A 21295-nucleotide genomic window follows, 5' to 3' on the forward strand; every position below is an offset into this window, starting at 1 on the left:
GTCTCAAATACAGGCGAGGAGGGGGCGGGTAGGAAGGTGGGAAATTTGGGGCAATGGTGATGGGAATGTTGCACTGGTGAAGGGGAGTGTTCTTTATATGACTGAAACACAACTACAATCATGCAAATTGTATAAATAAAGATATTTTAAAAAAAGAAATGTGGCTTAGATCTTCCTGAAAGCCCCCACATTGCCAAACCAGGGATGCATTTGCAAAGTTAGTTCTTGCTTGTATATTTTGCAAGGACAAGATTGATGTTGGGGGCCTATAGAGGTAGTTGTTGGGACACAAAGTCAATAGGAAAATTCCCAGTAAGAGGGGGGCTGCAAAGAGGCATCTACAGCCTGACACCAAGTCTCCTGAGTAAGATGTTCCACCATTGTGTCAGAACATTATATGAGAATGCTCCCTCAACCTGAAAATGTCTGAGGTACAAGCATTTATTGGATTCCCTCAGTGACATTGTTCCTGAACCACCTGGAAGAAGGAACTCTATAAAGCAACTGTTCTGGGGGAACCCTGTAGAGCAATTTTTCCAGGGATTCTCTTTGAAGCTTTAGAGGAAAACCGCTCCAGAGATGTGGAAGGACAGTACAAAGAGGGACATTATCCCCCTCTGATTAGTGATTCTTCATCAGTTTGACTCCAGACCATCCCTTCTCCCTCCCAGAGAGCTATATTTAAAGGAGATAATACTTTCCTGCACTGCTTGCTCTGGAGACATTCCTAAGCCTTAATATCCATGTTTATCTTCTCCCTCATACCTCACTCGACCCTGGCTATGCTTCTGTTATGTCCTCCACATTTGCCAGTGCCTCTTGTCCTTTAGGATCATTATTGGAATAAAAATAAAGGGAATAGAGGGTCACTGGTCATCCTTCTGGGGGTCCTCAGTCCCTGAAAGCACTGGGAGAACAGAAGTTGACCCTTGAAACCAGAGTTGATTCTTGCTGGCTGACAGGGTCAGCACAACCACCAAAGGTAGGGTCAAGGTTAGACAGTACTTAGTATGTCCCTCTAAAGTTTGTTGTTCCTCTCCTAGTGGAACTGGCCTCAGTGAGTCCCACTTACCCCACCCACCTCTATTAACTGCCCCCATTCCATCCACTGGGCAAGCTTGATGGCTGACCTATGTGCGATCCTGCAGTGTTTCTCTCCCTGGGACTGGCTGTTTCCACTCAGTACCACCTCCAAGCTCATCTGTATGATCTCCCCTGCAGAAGACCCTTTGGAAGGGCTGAGTGGTGCCAGCTTTCCTGAAGATGCAATAACCTCCCTCTGGTGGGTGGTGATGGAGTGAGTAGGCAGTGGAGTGCAGACATCCCTTTGAAATTTCCATTTCAACTCTTCTGGATAAATAACAGAAAAGGAACTGCAGACCATATAGTAGCTAAACATTTCATAACAGGGGAGCCTTCATAGAGCTTCTCATGGCATCCACACCCTTTTGCATTTCTAGTCACGAAGCACAGAGTTTCTAGGTTGAGAACAATCCTGTAGGGTTAGGAGAGGGGTGGTGGGGTTGTGATGCAAAGGGGGGGGGACAGAGAGAAGAGCTTTGATTTGTTCTGAGGACAATGCAGGGAAGAAGCTGATGTGTGCCTTGACTTCTCTCTGTTTCTCCTATGCCTACACTGGACAAGCAGAGCTCAGATATTCAGTCTCTGTCCACAGCAGACAGCACCATAAAGTCCAGCATCCCAAGGCCCTCCAGACAGTAAAAGCTTGGATATGGATGGGGTCTCTGTAGAGTAGAATTATTAGTCTTTCTTCTGGGTCAGAATCTTCCATGCTTGGGACCCCTCCCAGCCTGTTGCTCAGGGAACAGGAGGTGCTCCTGCCTGAGAAGGATCCCACACTCAGCCCATTTTTAGGTCCCAAGGAGAGCTGCCAACATGATTTGCAGGCAGATGGATTGTCCCGTGACAAATAGGGAGAAGTGGCTTAAGTATTGGGGCTTTAAATAATTCTCTCTATTTAATAGTGGAGCACATTAAAGATGAAAAATAACTTACTGGGAGCTAGACAGCAGGGAAAGCATTTGCTTTGCACACAGCTAACATGGGTTCAATCACCGACACCGCTTGTGGCCACCCCAGTACCACTCAGAGTAATTTCTGAGTATCAGTGGGAATGGAGTAAAACACCCAAAAAACTTAAAAATAAAAATCTTACCAAATGGCACATCCTCAAAGATCTCTGTCAGGGACCTCAAGGGGGTCCTTACTAAAGATTTGGGAGATATCAGATGCCATCAGATAGGAAGTTTAAGTGTGGAGACATGTGTCCTTAAAGGGAGAAGCATAGAGAGAAAAGGACTCTGGACAAGGGATTGAGAGAGGGATACGTAGGGGGATGCGGGATACTCAGAACCAGGGAGAGCCAGAGACAAATTCTCCCCCACCAGACAGATGCGCCTGCCCACACCCATCTCTATCCCCTACACAGATCCACCTGTCTATACCTCATCTTCTCCCCACAAAGATCCACCTACCCACACTCCATCTTCACCCCCACACACACACAGATCCACTGGCCCATACCCTTACCTACATCTCCCCAACACTCCATTTTCATACTCTTCGCCCATGACCAATGTGGGATCAATGTCCAGCATTTGAAGGCACCAGCATGTGGCCTTTGCTGTGATGGCCCCATGACATTTTCCCTGCTTCCTTCCATGCAAACACACAGTGCTCCCCTTAGGTACCGCCTGTGGCCCCCATTCTCCCCAGAGCCGGAAGTGGCACAGGGCACATTTGGTCTTCTGAAAATGCCCCGTTGTGCCCTCTACTTCCAGGCTCCAGTAAGCACGAGCCCCCTGCAGAAGGCGTCCGGCATGTAGCACATGGGCACTTCCACGCGTGGTGAGCCAGTCCCATGTCCAGGTCTGGCTGTCTAGACCCCAGGCTGTGTCCTCTCAAGAGCTCAGGCACAGCTAGTGCCTTTGTGTCACTGGCACTTAGCAGGAGCAGGCTTGCAGAGGGGGCAGGCAGGGGCCTGTGGAGACGCTAGAGACTGTGGTTAAGACCCAGAACAGGAGCGACACTGCCCCCTCCTGGTGTACGGTGGCTACTGTCACATAGTTGCAGCCCTGCTCCTTAAACACACACACACACACACACACACACACACACACACACACACACACACACACACACACACACACACACACACACACACACACACACACACACACACAGTTGCAGCCCTGCTCCTTAAAAACACACACACAATGTGCACCAGGAACCTGATCCATAAACACACACACACCCACACCAAAGGATGTACACCAGGAACCTGCTCCTTACACACACACACACACACACACACACACACACACACACACACACACACACCACACACAACAAACACACAGTGGTCCTTCCCTTCACAGTTTTTTGCACTTATTGTGAATGAGTCTGATTATGTGTTCTGCCAGCCTGTCTCTAGCCCATCAGAGTCTGGTGGATCCGGTAGTCATTGCTGGCATGTGTTTTACAGGGAAATAAGATCTAAACAAATCATGACTTGATGTCTTCGATGAAATGCTCCCAGACAGGGGGGCCATGCGCTCTTGCTCCCCATCTCTGTTTCCAAGGAGACTGGCCAGATAATGAAGAGCTGCTTCTGTCCAGAGTGCATCCCTTCTCCAGCTCTGTGTGCATAAAACCAGCACTGGAGAGGGATCCCTGAATCCATGCCTTAAAGATCAAACTCTATGATTTACTGTCTGAGTCCCAGAAGAGGCTGCAGCTGTGAAACCCACACCCTGCTGCTGAGAAGGCTCTGTGAAGGAGGAATGAAAGCAAGTTCAGAGCACCTAGGGTCCAGTTGGTCACCAATCACCCCATTTATCAACAACCTGCCCTGCTATCGCAGATGTACCAACCAGGATCTATGCTTGACATTGCTCCAGAGCTCTGGAGAACATCTCTGAGACCCAGTCAGCATTTCATGGTCCAATAGATGAAGCCTTAAATCCTCTAGTCCCAGTAGAGGTCATCATGGGTGATCTCGAGGATTCTCAGAAGCAGACCCCAGGACCCTGATCTGGGAACAGGACCCTTTGGGCACTTCCTGTCCCCCACCCACTTTCTGAGCCTAGTTGTCACCTACACCATGTATCTTCTTTGATGGTTAGTCCTAATTATCCTACCCATTGTCCCACCCTTCACTGCATGTGATCACATAGAACAGGATACAGCAGTTTAAAGGCCTGACTACTCCTTTAATGGCTACTGGGCATCTTCCTTGATGGCAGTTACTGGCACCCCAACCTTACATAAAAATAGAATGGATTGTGTTTGTGAGACAACAAGGGAGATAAAGTTTCCACCCAATTCTCTGTTCTTCCACCTTGAGTCTTTCTCATTTCCTCTCTAATATTTTTTTCCCTGCATCTGATCTTCCCTCTTCCCATTTCCTATTTAATCTTCTCTTGAAAACAGAGTCAAATTCTTCACAAGGTAATAAATAGTGGCAATCTGTGATTGTTGAAGAGGTCTCAGGACTGGCCTAAGCTGTCTCAGATGTCCACAAAAGCATTAGTGAACCCTTTTCTCATTTCAAACTATCGTTTTTCATCATGAACATTTCTTTTTAGTTACTATGACTAAAAAGGGGTAGAAAACAATACCAAAATTAAATCATATAGAAATATCCTTGACTATCCGTAGAAACACTAAATTAACCTTTTGGGATTAACCATTTGGAACAGGTGAGTGATTGTTTGCCTTTGGAGGTTGCTAGTATCAAGAATAACTTGACTTTTTGGAGGCTAGAAAATAGGTAGAAGTTGTCTTACATAGGTTAAAAAACTCATCCCATTGGCAAAAAACAGTGGCAATAAGATAGCAAGTGTCAGGTGAAGAATTAGAGGACACATTTCTTGAACATTTCATGGGAAGAAAACTTCTCTCTGTGGTCCTAAATTACCTACTCTCCACCAATGATAACAGTGTCATAGTCACCCCCAAATGGCAGGCGAGGAAAGTAAATTCTAGAGAGATTAAACAATGTGCATAGAAGTTATAGAACTGAGAATGACAATTCCAAAATGTTAGTTTGGACCACTGGGCTCCCCATCTGCCAGGAAGCAGAATTAGCTGAGCATCAGCCTGTGTGCCCAACTGGGCACCCAGCTGGCACCACCTGTCCTTTCTGGTGCCTAGGGAGCCAGAGAGAAGTCTTGAGAATCTGGGGTTATGGAAACACAATTTACTAGGGAATATATAGTCAGGTAGATATGCCCACTGCTCTCTTAGCCAGGTAGCCATTATCTTCTTTACAGTCCAACTGACCAATATGACCTTGAACCTACTTTTTGAGGGATGAGACCTTCCTGCAGGACTTGCACTGACCCGCTGAACAGCCTCTATCTCCGCTTTAAGCCATTATCGCCAAAAGTCTGAGATGCAGCCAATGGCTTTGACATACTGCCCGAAAAATTTCCTGGCTTGACCCCAACCCCAGCCATCTGCATGGACCCTCTGGCATGAAGAATGACCCAGAAGTGAGCAGCCAGCACAGAGCTGGATATGGTGCCCTGCCTTGTCTTCTGCTCAAGATAAATCATCTCTTCAAGGGGGAATTTTCAGGCAAATTATGTACCACTGGGTCGTGTCATTGGGAAATGAAGGTGTCGTGCCTGATATTAGGCTGGCAGGCACAGCTTGGGAGCCTTGAGGACTCAGGACATGGCCTACAGACACCGTCTGGATCTCTGCACAGTAATCACATTATATGGACGCAAGGTGTCCAGAAGGAAAATGTAATGAATGAAAGCACAGCTCGGTGACCTATTTATCCCCAGTGGTGGCAAAGCAATAAAAGATGGGAAATTTCCATCCAAGCACTAAGAGTCAACACTGTCCGGGGAAGGACAAAGGTGTTGAGAACCTTTGCATCCCAGGAAGATGCAGCTGAGCCCAGAACATGAGAACCCTTGGAACAGGATGGGGCACTTGTTTATCCTTGATCTTCTCTTTGCATCTGCATGAATCTCATCACCCCTCATCCAAACCTGCCAGGGATGCTCCCATCTGGACCCTTTTCTCTACTCTGACCCCCCAGATTGAGTAGACGTTTATCACTGATCATTTCCTATATGGCCATGACCCCACTAGATCATGCCAATATCTGAAGGGGCTGCAGAAGGAAGTGGGAAGCTCCTGGTTATGCTAAAAGCAGGAGCACTTTATACAGAACTTTATGCAGAATAACTCAGCTCACCACTCTTAAGAATTTCAGTCTTGCTTGCTCCCAAATCCATGCATCATGCATCTTTTAGGGCGTGCGTGCATGCGTTTGTGTGTGTGTGTGTGTGTGTGTGTGTGTGTGTGTGTGTGTGTGTGTGTGTGTGTGTCTGTCTGTCTGTCTGTCTGTCTTTCTTAAGGATTTAGCTGCTATACTTTACTTGGTCCACTTCTATTGATGAAGAGTGTCAAGAGCTTTTCATTCTCACCCTGGTTATGTTCTGGTAGTTTTCTCACTCACAGACATGGTCTGACAGTATGACTAAAAAGAAGCAAATAAAGACAGTTGCCAATACACCACACTGCACACCTTCAGTGCTCCTACAAATCCAGATTGTATTCCAGTAGTTTTCACAAAGTCTTTATACCTCCGAGGAGGCACTCTTTGAAGAGCTTTGAAACCATTTCTTGGGGTTTTCTGGACTGGGGTAAGGTAGTGGTCTCTGGAGTCAGATATATCACAGAAGCAATCCCCAAATAGTGCACAAACGTGTCAATCCCATGACAAAGCAAATTTCAATAAGGTATCAGTGACTTTGTCTTCAAAGTTATGGTTAGGGTAGGGATAGGGTTAGAGTTAGAGTTAGGTAGGGGCAGAATAAGGGTTAGGATAGGTTTAGGGTTAGGGTTTGGGTAGGGGTAGGATTGGGTTTAGGAATTAGGGTTAGGTTAAGATTAGGGTTAGTGTTAGGGTTCTGATAGAGTTAGGGGTAGGATTAATGTTAGGATAGTGTTAGGGTTGGGGTGGGTTTAGGGTGAATTCAGGTTTAATGTTAGGCCTAGACTGTATCAATTTTCTTTTGAACATATTATTAATTTATGGTTTATTAATAATATATGTGATTGATATATTATGAATATATGATACTATGTTAGGACTATGTCAGATTCCTGCAATAGATTCCATGCAGGATGGATTTTTTGTCTTAACAATACAACAATCATCCATTACTATGTCCAAATGTACAGCTCTGTGATGCCTAACTGTCTTTCTTAAGGACTTAGCTGCTATACTTTACTTAGTCCACTTCTACTGATGGAGAATGTCAAGAGCTTTATATTCTCACCCTGGTTGTGTTCTGGTAGTTTTCTCACTCATAGACATGGTCTGATAGTATGATAGTATTATTAATAATCTATTAATCTTAGCCAAAATGTTCTATTTTTGGTAATATCTTCTTTGCAATATTGCTGAGAGCAATAGCTTAGTATTTAGTTCTTTAAATCATAATATAAGTTTATTTAAATTAGAATTCAGTTTCTCATGTCTCCTAATCTAGACAAAAGGAATAGACCATAAAGGATAGTGAGGTGGCATCTTTCTTTGCCTTTTTAAATCATGTATCAGATGATACATGGAAAATATTTTGCCTGTAATCCATCAAATTGTTGTCAGATAATGTTGGAATGTTGCAAAGACAGAGAACTTACTTATCACCTACCACCACAGCAAATGATCGCTGAAGGAATGCTGGCTTTCAGAGAAAAGATGAACACCAGCTACTTTCCTTTTACTCTTAAGTTCCTGTGGGGTATAGTTAAACAATATGAGTTGACCCAACTCTAAATCAAAAGCATATTCCCAGAATCAAATGTGTGCCTTCGATTTTTTCTATTTTAAATTTCTCTATATAACTAACTCAATGTCTGGTCTTGAGATACTGGCGAAGCTTAACTACTGAGCTTGAGGAACTTAAGTACATCATCAACTCAATCAATTCTCTCAGTGCTACAGAGAAAATGCTGTAGTTCTGTCAAGTCTTCCTCCATCCATGCACTCCAATGAGACATATGCTTGACTCTCAAGGTACCCACTTCTGAGTAGATGAGTGGATCTTCCCTCTGCCAGGGAGATGTTGAGACAAGACAGGTCTCGGTGTTTCTAAGAATTTGACAATGAAGATGGCATGAGTTTTAGCTAGTCTATCAAGATACACTAAAAAAATCTGAGCTGGTACTATGAATGTCGTTGAGATATGCTGATTTACAAGAAGGCTTTGCAGGGGGGAATAACACAAGATTCTATGTCAGGAAAGAAAAAAAGATCTGAGAGACAGGAAACCACATTCCCTACTGATGACAGTGGCTGTTAAGTCTGTCCAGAATGTGGATTAAGTGGCAAAGTGAGATGTAGGAGGGTGATTAGAGCAGCTTCCACTGATGCCAATGTACCTGGGATTTAAGAGTCAACAGAGAAAAGTGAAGACATTGATCCCAACATGAGAGAGAAGGAGCCTTCAGAAGCACCATCTCCACTGCCTCTACTGTTTTGCTTATAGGAGAAACCTGGGTCACTGAAAATCCCGGGGCCTTAGCTCAGGGCCTGCATCCCAGACAGCATCAGCAAGATGCTTTATGAGACTCTTGGCACTTTGGAGTAGAGGACACTTGTGGGGCCTAGTCAGGAGAGACAGAAGAAATGTGGGGTGAGGACAAGTCTGTGCTCCTTAGAGCTGGTGAAGCTAAAGATATGGTGCAGATGTACAGACGTGGGAGGGAAGAATGCAGGCTCCAAGGCTGGAAAGAGAGATAGAAATCAGAAGCTAGCACTGAGACATACACAACACTTGGTGAGGGGCAAGAAATGGATGCAATGTCAAAAATCACAAGGCTCAGCCCAGCTCTTCCTAGAGAGCCTGACAGAAAGAAAGCAGGACCCAGAAAGGCAGTGGAGAGAGAGGGGAGGCTTGAAAATGAGGGTGGAGGAAGCAAAGATATAGCAGCTGAGTCAGAAGGGCCAGTGATTACTCAAGGTCAGTCAAGCTGAGACCAGGAAGAGCTGCGAACAGGTATGGAGGTGGGGGGGTTGTCTCACTTAGTGTCACACTGAGGAAAGAGAATGTGAAAATGCTCTTGTCTCTATGAAGGAGTGATCAGATTGAATGCATTTTATGCAGAACATAAAAATCTATGTTTAAGGGAACAGATGATCTCAGAGAAGCCAGAAATAGAAAATCCCGAAACCTTGGACATCATTTCAGTGGCATGGAGGTGATGGCCGTGTCTTTCTAAATCATTCTCCTGTTCCCAGGCAGGTGACATCCCTGGACATGAAGATCATTAAACTTGAGGTCACCTGTTGAGCTCTAAATGGGACAGCAGCATCTCATTGCCACCGGACTGAATGGTCTGCACTAAACCAACCTCAACATTTGAACCCAACCTCACCATATAGATATCATTGGTACAAAACTGGAACTAGTTGGAAAATAGACATTTCCAACATAAAAAAAAAAAGGTGAAATACCAAGACCAGGGGCCAGACTGATAGCACACAAGAAAGGGCCTTGCATGTGGCTGGCCTGGGCTCAATCTTTGGCATCCCATATGGTCCCCTGAGCACTGCCAGGAATGACCCCTGAGTACAGAGCCAGTAGTAGCCCCTAAACACTGCTGGGTGTGTCTCCATAAATTATCCAATCAGAAAACTACAACCTTTTCCACAGAAAGATAAATTTAATAAAAAAAAATCCTTCAATTAAAAAATAGAGCACGTTGGTGGGTGAGAGGGAAACTGAAGACATTGTTGGAGGGGAGGGGACATGGGGAAGGGATGGAGCTGGGACACTGTATGCTTGAAACCCAGCCAGGAATCACTTCATAAATCTTGATGACTAAATAAAATAAAATTGTTAAATAAATGTAAAAATAAAATAAGAAATAAAGAGAACCCTTAGGCAGGGCCCAGAGATGCCCAATGGGCTGAAAGCACATGTGACATGCAGGAAAATCCCCTAGTACTACTGGGAGTGACCCCAAAACAGAATGACAAAATAACCAAAGTGCACTCCAGGACCCTCATGGTATGGACAGCAGGCATGGACCCCAGTCAAGAGATGAGGTACCCCAAGTCTGCTTCCACTCAAGGTCCAGTGACCAGCCACCTTCTGAAGCCCTAGTTCTGCCTCACCACCTTCTCCTCTCATTTCTCACTTACTAGAAGCTTCCAGGGAGCAGGCGATGGGCATGCAGCTAAATGAATCTCCACATTTCCTTTCCCTCAAAGGCAGCAGCCCAGAACCCTGTGACCTTGCTTCGCAAGACTCCAGCACGCTCATTCTCCCCCTTGCAACACCCCTTGCCCCCGCCTGTCCCCACCTCCGAAGCACCCGGGTTAATTAACCTTTAGGTGCAATGCGGGTGTCAGGAGAGGCTGGCTTCCTTCTCGCTCATTAGGCTCTGTGCGAGGAGCCGCACTAAATGCATTAATTAGGAAAGTAATTAGATGCAGTTGCCTTTATTATCTTAGCGGTTAATCTTCTCTGCAAGATGCCTGGAAAGGCGTGAGCTGGGGGGAGGCAGCAGCAGCCGCTCTGTCCCCACCAGCCTTCGAGTCTGGGAGGGAGGCAGGACCATCAGAGACCAGCCTGCCTGTCCCCTGTAGCAGACAACTGCATGGTGCTCATGAGGCTGGACACTGATGACAGGAGAGTGTTTCCAGAGACAAAAAACATGCATCACCGCCCCCCACCTCCCATTGATGACCCAGGGTCCCTCCCATACCCGGAATCTTCAACAGAATTTTTTTCTTGTTGTTATAATACTGTTTTTTTTTTTTTACCAAAGTGTTCATTATACAATCATTTAAGACACTAAATATTCACACACCCATCCTGTCACTCGTGTGATCTCCTTTCACAAGTGACCCCAATCTCTCACCCACCACCCTAGCCTGCCTCTATGCAAGCACAAATTTACTTCCTATTGGTTACAACACAAAGTCAAATGAAATGATCAAAATCAGGGGTTGGAGGGATAGCACAGTGTGGAGGGTAGGTATTTGCCTGGCAAGGGGCTGACCTTGGTTCAATCCCGGCATCCCATATGGTCTTCCTGAGCCTGCCATAAATAATTTCTGAGTGAAGAGTCAAGAATGACTCCTGAACGCTGCAGGGTGTACCCTGCCTCCCCCCCCCAAATTTAGATCAATAAGGGTCAATGTGAAATAATTGTTCTATCTCTCCATGATGCTACTTAATTTATTAATAAATTTATGGATTACTTTGATAACTTAATATATTGATATTTTGCTATTTTAATTTATTATTTTAGTGTATTGACATTTTAATTTTGATATTTGATTGATATTTTAATTTATTAATACATTAAGTATTAACTTATTATCTAAGGATTGACTGGGTTGTGGTTGGTGCTAGCTGAACTTCTGTGTTACAGTCAGGCTTCCAGAGTTTGGGAGTTTTCTATGGAACTTTCCCATCAGATTTCCCACTCAGTTGACACAACTATAAAATACTGAGGTGTCGTGGAGCAATAGTCCAAAATTTAGACATCTGAAACAAACTGGGTGGCTTGAACATTTGATAAGATTAAGTCACAGAATTAGGCCGTTTCTATTGGGAGAAACCGAAGCAGAGGGAATGGCATATGTAAATCTTTGGTTAAAACTTTGTGAGGTTTGGGTTCAGGATTCAAGAGTCCTGGCTCAGGGGCCGGAGAGATAGCATGGAGGTAAGGCATTTGGCTTTCATGCAGAAGGTCGGTGGTTTGAATCCCAGCATCCCATATGGTCCCCGGTGCCTGCTGGGGGCGATTTCTGAGCATAGAGCCAGGAGTAATCCCTGAGCACTGGCGGTGTGACCCAAAAACAAAAAAACAAAAACAAAAAAACCAACAAAAAAAACTAAAACAAAACAACAACAATTAAAAAAAAAAAAAAAAGAGTCCTGGCTCAGTGGCAGTCTGGTAAGTACACATGGCTCATTGGCTCCCTCTGCTGTCTACAGCCGGAAAGGTGCAAAGGCAAAGGGTGGAGGGTGGTTTTGAATGGAAGTAATGATGAAGACCACAAGGCCAACCCATATAAGGTAGGCCATAGCCATCAGCAAGGGCACAAGAGGCGGCTTCCACAGAGAGGGAGGGAGGGGCAAGGGGCTTCACTTAGAAGACAAAAAAAGGGGTGTTTCTTCAGGATTCATGCTGAAGGTAGGCCTGGGTGGTGAAGGCGCTTGACCTACAAAATGTGTGTGGGGGGGAGAAGGGGGGTGGTTCAGTTTTACACAAATGGTGCCTGGATAGGATAGATTAAGTCCGAATACAGGTTCTGGCCTGAGAGAACATACAGAAGAGCCTGGCTGGGGCCAGAAGACACACATTGTCCTCAAGAAACCCTCATCTTTGGGTCTGGAGGTGACAGCAATATCCTTCCTTCTAACCAGCCCCCAACTACTGGAGAAAGACCTTCTTTTAGTTTTATTTCTTGTTGCCAGATGTCACCTCTCCTGCCTCTGTGAGCATCACAAGCATCTGTCATCTGCTGGCATCATTCTCTAGCCTGTGTATGATGTCCCCATCCTCTAGAAATCTCCCAATAGCAGAATGGTCACCTTGGAAAGACAGATGTTCAGTGATGAACCAAATACTTTCTAATTCTGGCCACTGAGGACTCAGTTCTAGGGAAGATTGATCACTGAGCCTGCTGCTGACCAGAAGTCACATCTCACAGCTGAGAGCTCCAACTGGAAGATGCAAAGTCAATCCAAGAGGACCAAGAGGCCAGGTGGAGAGATAGATCCACACTCCTCCAGAATCAGGGGTGCACTTACACCATTTCTAATGGGTCTCAGGAGGCTTTAAAGGAAAATCTCGTGTTCTTCACAATGAGGAAATTGCCTCCATTCCCCACCTACTTTTGTCCCTAAGAACAAGCATAAGGCCATCTGCTCCACGTGTGGGTGACACATCTTGTCTGGCTAAAGGGGTCCTTCAATTCAGGTTGAGTCAGATAAAACAGGAAGTGAGATGCTTGCCAACGTTCTCCCACCAGAAGGGCATAGCGATACTTTCTCCAAAGACCAACAATAGCTGAGTGAGACAACATACTTTGAATTTGGGGCATGCCCAAGCCATGAATGGGGATGCTTGAAAGCCATGAGGGAGACAAATGTGTGATGGTGTCTATGTCCTTCCCATACAAACTTTGAAATATTCTTTTTTTGTTTTGTTTTGGCTTTGTTTTTTTCTGGCCACACCTAGTGACACTCAGGACTTACTCCTGGTTATGTGCTCAGAAATCGCTCCTGGCTTGTCCCAAAGGATATGGGACACTGGGGGATCAAACCACGGTCCATCCTAGGCTAGTGCACACAAGGCAGACATCTTACCGCTTGTGCCACCACTCCAGCCCCTTGAAGTATACTTTTATTTGAGGAGTGAGCAAGGTCTGAAGGCAGAGCCTCCCAATGTCCTGGGTCCTTCTCCATCCTGCCCCTAGGGTGGCCTGTCTCATGCTGTACTGCAGGGGGTCTCAAACTCAATTTACCTGGGGGCCGCAGGAGGCAAAGTCGGGGTGAGGCAGGGCCGCATAAGGGATTTCACACAAAAAAGTACTCAAACGTCATTATTAAATTTTAATTATTTCTTCTATTCAGAAGAAATACAACATTGAGTGAAGATCATGAACAGTTCTTTTGAACATCTTTTGACTATTCCTTACTGCCAGAGACTTGACAGCACTTCTTCTCACAAATCTGAACCACATTTGGCTTTAGAGAGGAAGCAGTTGAGACCCTCAGTATGGCTTGAAGATGATCATCATTAAGTCTAGACCTGTACTTTGACTTATTGAAGTTCAATGTGGAGAATAACTTTTCACACAAATATGTGCTACCAAAAAGGCACATGGTACGCTTGAACATTCGGGAAAGCTCAGGGAAGCTGGGGGGCAATTCTTTCAAAAAATGCCCATGCATGTCCGCTTTTCCACTAATCTCCCTGAACTTGGCTTTGAGATCAGAGTTGCACTGCAGGTCAATGAGCTCCATTTGAAGCACAGGAGGGGCATCTTGCACATCAAAGGAAAAGGGGTCCACAAAAATTTGGAAAGTGGCTTTGTGCTTTTTGAAGTCTGCAAATCTGTGATCAAATTCCTTCTCTAGCTTAAAAATAGCATCAACATATTTCTCATCACTGAATGGTATGCCTGCATCCACAAGTTCCTTGCATGCTGGGAAATGGCAAAGGTTTGTCTGAGAGAGCTGGGATTTCCATAACACAAATTTTGTGGAGAATGCTCTCACGTTGTCATAGGCAGCACTGATAAGCTGCCCTGGGCCTTGTAACATCTTGTTTAGTACATTCAGCTTATGTGTGATGTCAATAAGAAAAGCTAAGTCCATGAGCCATTTGTGATCACTCAACTCAGAAACAGCATTCCCATCCTTCTCCACGAAGGCTTTCTCTTCTTTTCTCAACTCAAAAAGTCTTCTGAGGACATTTCCCTTGCTGAGCCAACATACCTCGGTGAAATAGAGCACATCTCCATATTTTGACTCTGTTTCCTCAAAAAAAGCACGGAACCTCCTGTGCTTTAAGCACCTGGATCTGATTTGGTTGATGCATTTCACAACAACAGACATCACATTGTCACACGGCAGGCATTTACTGCAAAGGGCCTGCTGATGGATAATGCAGTGAAGAGCAATGGCCTTCTCTACACCCTCCTGTTCAAGTTTTTTTGAACAAGTGCTACCAGTCCATTTTTCCTCCCTGTCATCAATGGCGCTCCATCGGGTATTATTCCAACAAACCTCTTCCATGGCAAACCTGCATTCTCAATGACATCACACAGATGCCGAAATATCTCATTAGCGGTGGTCTGGCCATGCATTGGTATTGTGAGCAGCTCCTCTGTCAATTCAAAATTGCAATCAATACCACGGACATAAATTGTGAGCTGCACAGTGTCTGTTATATCTGTGCCCTGGTCAAGAGCAACTTAGTATGCATCAAAACATTTGGCTTTCTCACACAGTTGATTATAAATATCACATGACATGTTAGAAATGCGCTCTGCCACAGTGTTGGCAGAAAGGCTGATTTTGCTAAACTGACCTTTCTTTTCCAAACAGATAATACTTGCAGCCTGTCACATGCATTTTTTTTTTAACAAACTCTCCTTCTGTGAATGGTTTTCCTGCCTTAGCAATCATCTCACTAACCGTGTAACAAGCTTTTACTGATGCAATATTCTCTTTGGTTGCTTTCTTGAAGAAATCTTGTTGCCTCATTAGACATGCTTTAAGACTGGCAACCTGCTTGGCTTTCTCATTTCCTTGATATTTTGCACATTCTTCAGCATGTTTAGTTGAATAATGGCGTTTCAAGTTGTATTCCTTGTGCACTGCAACTTTCTCTGAGCAAATAAGACATGTGGGGATGCCCCTGTGCTCAACAAAGAAATACTGCGTCTCCCACTTTTCCTGAAATTGTCTGTGCTCGTCATCAATCTTTCTCTTCACTGTAGGCTTTGATGAAGTCATGATGAAGGTATGACAAAATCTAATTCTATAATAAACTTCTCTCCCTTCTCTCCCTTAGGCCTCCGATAATGCAAGGGACACGGGCAAAGGAGCAGTGGAAATGACGTCTGAACTAGGCGCAAAGTATTCGCGATTATTCGCTTACCGAATATTCGCAATAAAAAATCGCATTAGTAAGAAAAAAAATCGCAAAAAATTGCATTAAACATTTGCATACCTCAAACGGAACTGCTCGGGGTATGTGAATGTTTAATGCAATTTTTTTCTTACTAATGCGATTTTTATTGCAACTGCGATATTTGAAGGCTGGCTTCGGGCCACAAAATGTTGTAAGGAGGGCTGCAAACGGCCTGCGGGCCACGAGTTTGAGACCCCTGCTGTACTGTTTGCAATTTGAAGTCAAGCATCTTCTCACTGGGTGATGACAGCTGCACTTGAACCCACCACTCCTCACCCTGTATCCTGTTGCTATAATGAAACTTGATACCAAAGAACAAATTCATATGTCACACTGAGGTGTCTTCCTGTTCTAGGAGAATACCTCTAGAAAAGTATTTATGGCAATCAAATCAGGCTAGAGTAGACAGGAGTTTTCTGTGTCCACATGAGAGTTGAAGTAAGGAAACTACAATGAAAAGTGACGGGACTTAAAGAATGAAATTTAAAAATTCAGGAGAACCCTCAGCAAGAGAGTAACCACAACTGAGGAAAAAAGTTGGTGAGGACCAGAGTGACAGTATAGCAAGTAGGGTGCTTACCTTGCATGCAGTTAGCCTGGGATCAATCCCTGGCATCCAATTCAGTCCCCTGAGCACCACAGGAGTAATTCCTCACAGAGTAACACTGAGCATCACCAGATGTGCTCCCCAAAACCAAAAAAGAATAAAAAATAGAGGGGCTGGTGAGGTGGCGCTAGAGGTAAGGTGTGTCTGCCTTGCAAGCACTAGCCAAGGAAGGACTGCGGTTCAATCCCCCAGCATCCCATATGGTCCCCCCCAAGCCAGGGGCAATTTCTGAGCACTTAGCCAGGAGTAACCCCTGAGCGTCAAATGGGTGTGGCCCAAAAAACCAAAAAAAAAAAAAAGTGAGCTTCAGGATGAGATGCAAGAAACCTAGAGACAAATAATGTAAGCATCACTTACGAAACCAAGATGAATAATGTAAGCATCACTTCACATCCCTAAGAAACAGAAAGGCACATTTGATGAGAAATCACCACTAGTCAAAGGAATCAGAGCTAAGAATTTCCCAGGGTTCTTGAGAGCAGACATACTGGTCCAAGAAGCCAGAAGTCCAAGAAACCAGTGAGAATAGACCCCAATAGAAAAACTCAAGACACACTGTAATCAGAATGACAAAAGCCAAAAACAGGGACAGAATATTGAAAGCAGCAAGATCAAAGAAGAAACTTACAACCTAAGGAACTTCCCTAAGATTCACAGCAGATCTATCAAATGAGACTCTCTGAGCCAAAAGAGAATGGTGGGATTTAGAATAAAAACTCAACAAAATGAGCAAGAATGTTCTATCCAACTAGATTAACTTTCAGATTTGAAGAATGATGCAAAGCTTCATGGAAAAGCAACTGTTTAGACAATTCATAGCCTTGAAATCAGGTTTTCAAGAAATGGTAAAGGAGCTTCTTGAAAAGTCAAAAAAATGTCTCAATACTTGACCATTAAGTATGATGAAGAGGCACTGATGGTTCCCTTTTACTAAATTAAAACAGGTCTGTTGATTCCAGACTTCAGTGTTTCCTCCTAAAACCCTTACCTGAATAGATGAGGCTAAAATATTGATCGCTTCTGAAACGCAGCTTCACACGACATCTTTATGAGTGACATCACTCATATGACTCAGTGACATCACTGAGAAGCATAGACCAGCCACGCCCACAAACAAAATCACCCACTGCACACACGGACACACGCATCACTGGACATTTCCAAAGTGGTTTGAACTCATTCATCATGAGAGGAAAAAGAAATCCCCCCCAAAAGGGGGATGGGATAATCATCAGCTTGAGGTGGGGGATAAGACATCTGGGTTACAGCTAAAGCATTAGGAAACGAAATCAAAGCAGACACTCCATTTGTGGAAACGGACCCCTCTCCCCTGTCCCTAAGCTGTCCTTAGGGAAACTGAAGTAATTCTATTAGGACAATGTTTTAGCAAAACAGAGCAGCACAAGGCTTGGTCACAAACTGGCTAGTCTGCAAACATACAAACGTATGTGACTTGTTAACAGGCTTCCTGTTGACCCCAGACAATAGACTTAACTTCCTGTGTCTGGCTGCTAAGCTCTCAGGTGAGGGACAGACATGAAACCTGCACAGTGAGGTAGGAGGAACCCCTGGATAAGGACACAAAGGAGGTGTTGACATCGTCACAGCCCAGGAAGTGCAGTTTCCAATCATGACCTGCTGTGTGCACCGTGAAGGGGAGACTCAGAGGAAGGTCATGAGCCTACCTGAGTAATTAGGCACCAGTTCAGGAATAAGAAAAGTGCATGCACAGAGACACACACTTCCCCAGGGACTTGCAGGGTTGCCTTGAGGACACAGGAGAGACAGAGGGCTCAGCGTCTGAACCTGATCTGTGTTGATCTCAAGTGCAGCTGATATCAGAACACCATCATGGTAGAAAAACAGAAATAGAACAATGGGGAAGGCACTTGCCTTACACATAGCCCACTTGGTTCCATCCCCAGTAACCCATAGTATACAATATAGTCCCCCCCAAGCACCACCAAAAGTAAATTTTAAATGCAAAGCCAGGGGTAACTCCTAAGCCCCACCAGATGTGGCCAAAACTCAAAATAAAATTAAAAGTTAGTAGGATCTCCAGGAAAACCAGTAATTTTGAGGGATACAGGTCTAATAGAAGAGCCATATTTTTGTCAATCTATGGTTCCTCAGCCACGAAGAAGGGAGGTGGGAAAGACAGAAGCTGCAATTTTGGTTTGTTACTTTCCTGTGTACCATGTTCTTAGGAAATGTATTGCTGAAACTCATGGTTGAGAAGTTTCTCTCCAGATGAAGACCAGCTCCAGGGAGACTAGATGGATGGAGCCTTTCGATAGGGACCATCTGGAAAACTTCCTAAAGGGTGCTGGAAATACATTTAAAGGTATCCCACCAAAATTAAATAATTTTTTCAAAAGATAAAGCTTGGGTCTGGAGTCTTTTTTTTTCCTTCCGGGTCTGGAGTCTTAATATAGCAGGAAGGATGCTTGACTTGCATGGGACTGACCTAGGTTCAATCCTTGGTATCTATGATAGTGCTTTATGCTCCATCAGAAGTGATTCCTGAGTAAAGGGCCAGGAGTAAGTCCTAAGCATCGCTAACTCCAACCCCCCCAAAATGGCTAAGCTTTGCATTTAGAAATATTTATCCTAGAAAATCCTCCTTTATCGATACTGTGGAACATTCGGGAATGAGTAGACTCTTAGATACAGGAACAGAAATATATTCCATGCAAGACATTTCATGGTCAAGGGTATTCCTGGGAAACAACTCAGAACTGAGTCCACATGTCAGAGAACTGACATCTCAGATGAGGACCAAGCACAATAGACCTCTGGGGACAAAAGTGAGCCCAATTCTCAGTCATGTTCCTTCCTGAGAGGGTCCAGGAAATTCTTGCCATCGTCTTCTTGTCTAGTTCCAAATCCCATGTATAGCATCAGTCACAGCCTCAACTTCTCTCCACAACTTTCCAAGGGCAAGGTCTACATCAAAGGTCACATGTGAGGAGACGAGAATCTTCTTGCGAAACAGTGGAGTGTCCTGGACCAGGCAAAGACAGGACCATACCTGGGGTTGTTTCTAAAGAGTCTAGTCTCACATGCCTCAGGAAGTCATGTTTACATCAAGGACCTCAGCAGGGAATTAGGAATAATTTCTGAAAGCCTGTGTGGCCATTCTGGAGCTGCAAGACTCCAAAGTCAGGGCAGAGAGAGAGCATAAAGGTAAGGTGTTTGCCTTGCATGCAGAAGAATGGTGGTTCAAATCCCGGCATCCCATATGGTCCCCTGAGCCTGCCAGGAGCGATTTCTGAGCGTAGAGCCAGGAGTAACCCCTGAGTGCTGCTGGATGTGACCCAAAAACCAAAATAAAGAAAGAAAGAAGGAAGAAAGAGAGAGAGAGAGAAGGAAGGAAGGAAGGAAGGAAGGAAGGAAGGAAGGAAGGAAGGAAGGAAGGAAGGAAGGAAGGAAGGAAGGAAGGAAGGAAGGAAGGAAGGAAGGAAGGAAGGAAGGAAGGAAGGAAGGAAGGAAGGAAGAAAGAAAGAAAGAAAGAAAGAAAGAAAGAAAGAAAGAAAGAAAGAAAGAAAGAAAGAAAGAAAGAAAGAAAGAAAGAAAGAAAGAAAGAAAGAAAGAAAGAAAAGAAAGAAAGAAGACTCCAAAGTCAGCAAGCTGATGGATTTAACAGAAATTTAGGAAGAGCTAAAGAGAGAAGTCAGCAGTGTCTCCACACTTGCCTGGTGAGTGCTGGTGCTCCCAGCACACACAGTAGCCTCCTCCTCTGGTTAGAATTTCTGTCTTCAGCCTCGCCTCTACAGTTATGCAGCCACAGGACAGGAAAGATGCTAGGGTCACTATCTATCAGACCTATGGGGAGAGGTTCACAGACCGTCCAACGATCAATACTACATTTGTTCTGCAGTGACTGTTACAAACAAGAGGAAAAGGCTGTTAAGGACAGGTCCTGAGTTGACAGAGTCATGTAATTAATAGCAACTTTATCTCTGCAAGTTTGAGACTTAGATTCAATAGGCCCTGAAACAGGAAGTCCTGGAAATCAGTAGTTTTCAACTACCAGCCCATGGACCAGGGCCATTCTGTGAGTGTTAAAGGTCACAGAGCACTCTGCTCTGCACTGGTTTTTGTGGGGTTTGCTGGCTTGTTTTTGGGTTTTGAGTCACACCCGCAGCGCTCAAATTATTCCTGGCTCTGCACTCAGAAATTGCTCCTGGCAGGCTCAGGAATATGGGATGCTGGGAATCAAACCAGGGTCTTTCCTGGGTTGGCTGTGTGCAAAGCAAATGCCCTACCACTGTGCTATCATTCTGGCCCCTTCACTGGTTTTGAGTCATGGGCATCAACGTTATGATATCAGTGTCATTGTCCTGTCATCACTGTTCTCACCACCATCACACTATGGCCACCATTACCAACACCATCATCAAATGCTACCACCATCCTAACAATCCCCATCATCACCAACAACTAATCCATCACCATTAGCATCAGAATCAAGCCACAGCTACCGTAACACCATTTTCACCAGAAAAACCTATAATCGTCAGCATTAACATAACCACGTTACCACTGTGACAACACCATCCCCACCAAACACATGACCACCATTAGCAGCATATACTCAGAGCATCACTTACCAGTGACACTAGGGTCTCCATGATCATAGTCAACTGCTTCCTGAGGATCATCACCCCATTACCAGCAGTGGGGGCTAGGAGATTGCTCTCCTATTTTCTTCTTCATCATCTCCAGTATCCACACTCCAAAGAATGCCACCAGAGACAGCTGGAACAAGATGCACCTCACTGTCTCCTAACAGTGGCAACCAATAAGCCAATATCTCTCTCCCATCTCCCATAGATTTGCAGGTTTGCAAATCTAAAGCCAACTGCATGTTGCAGGAGCCAGACATGCTGCAGACAAGACTGGACACAGAGCTTTGAGCTCAAAGGACACGAAGCAGGAAGATCTATGTCCCAGGAGGCATCGTGACCAGAT

The sequence above is a fragment of the Suncus etruscus genome, chromosome 2 (genome assembly GCF_024139225.1).
Source record: "Suncus etruscus isolate mSunEtr1 chromosome 2, mSunEtr1.pri.cur, whole genome shotgun sequence".
Lineage (NCBI taxonomy): Eukaryota > Metazoa > Chordata > Mammalia > Eulipotyphla > Soricidae > Suncus > Suncus etruscus.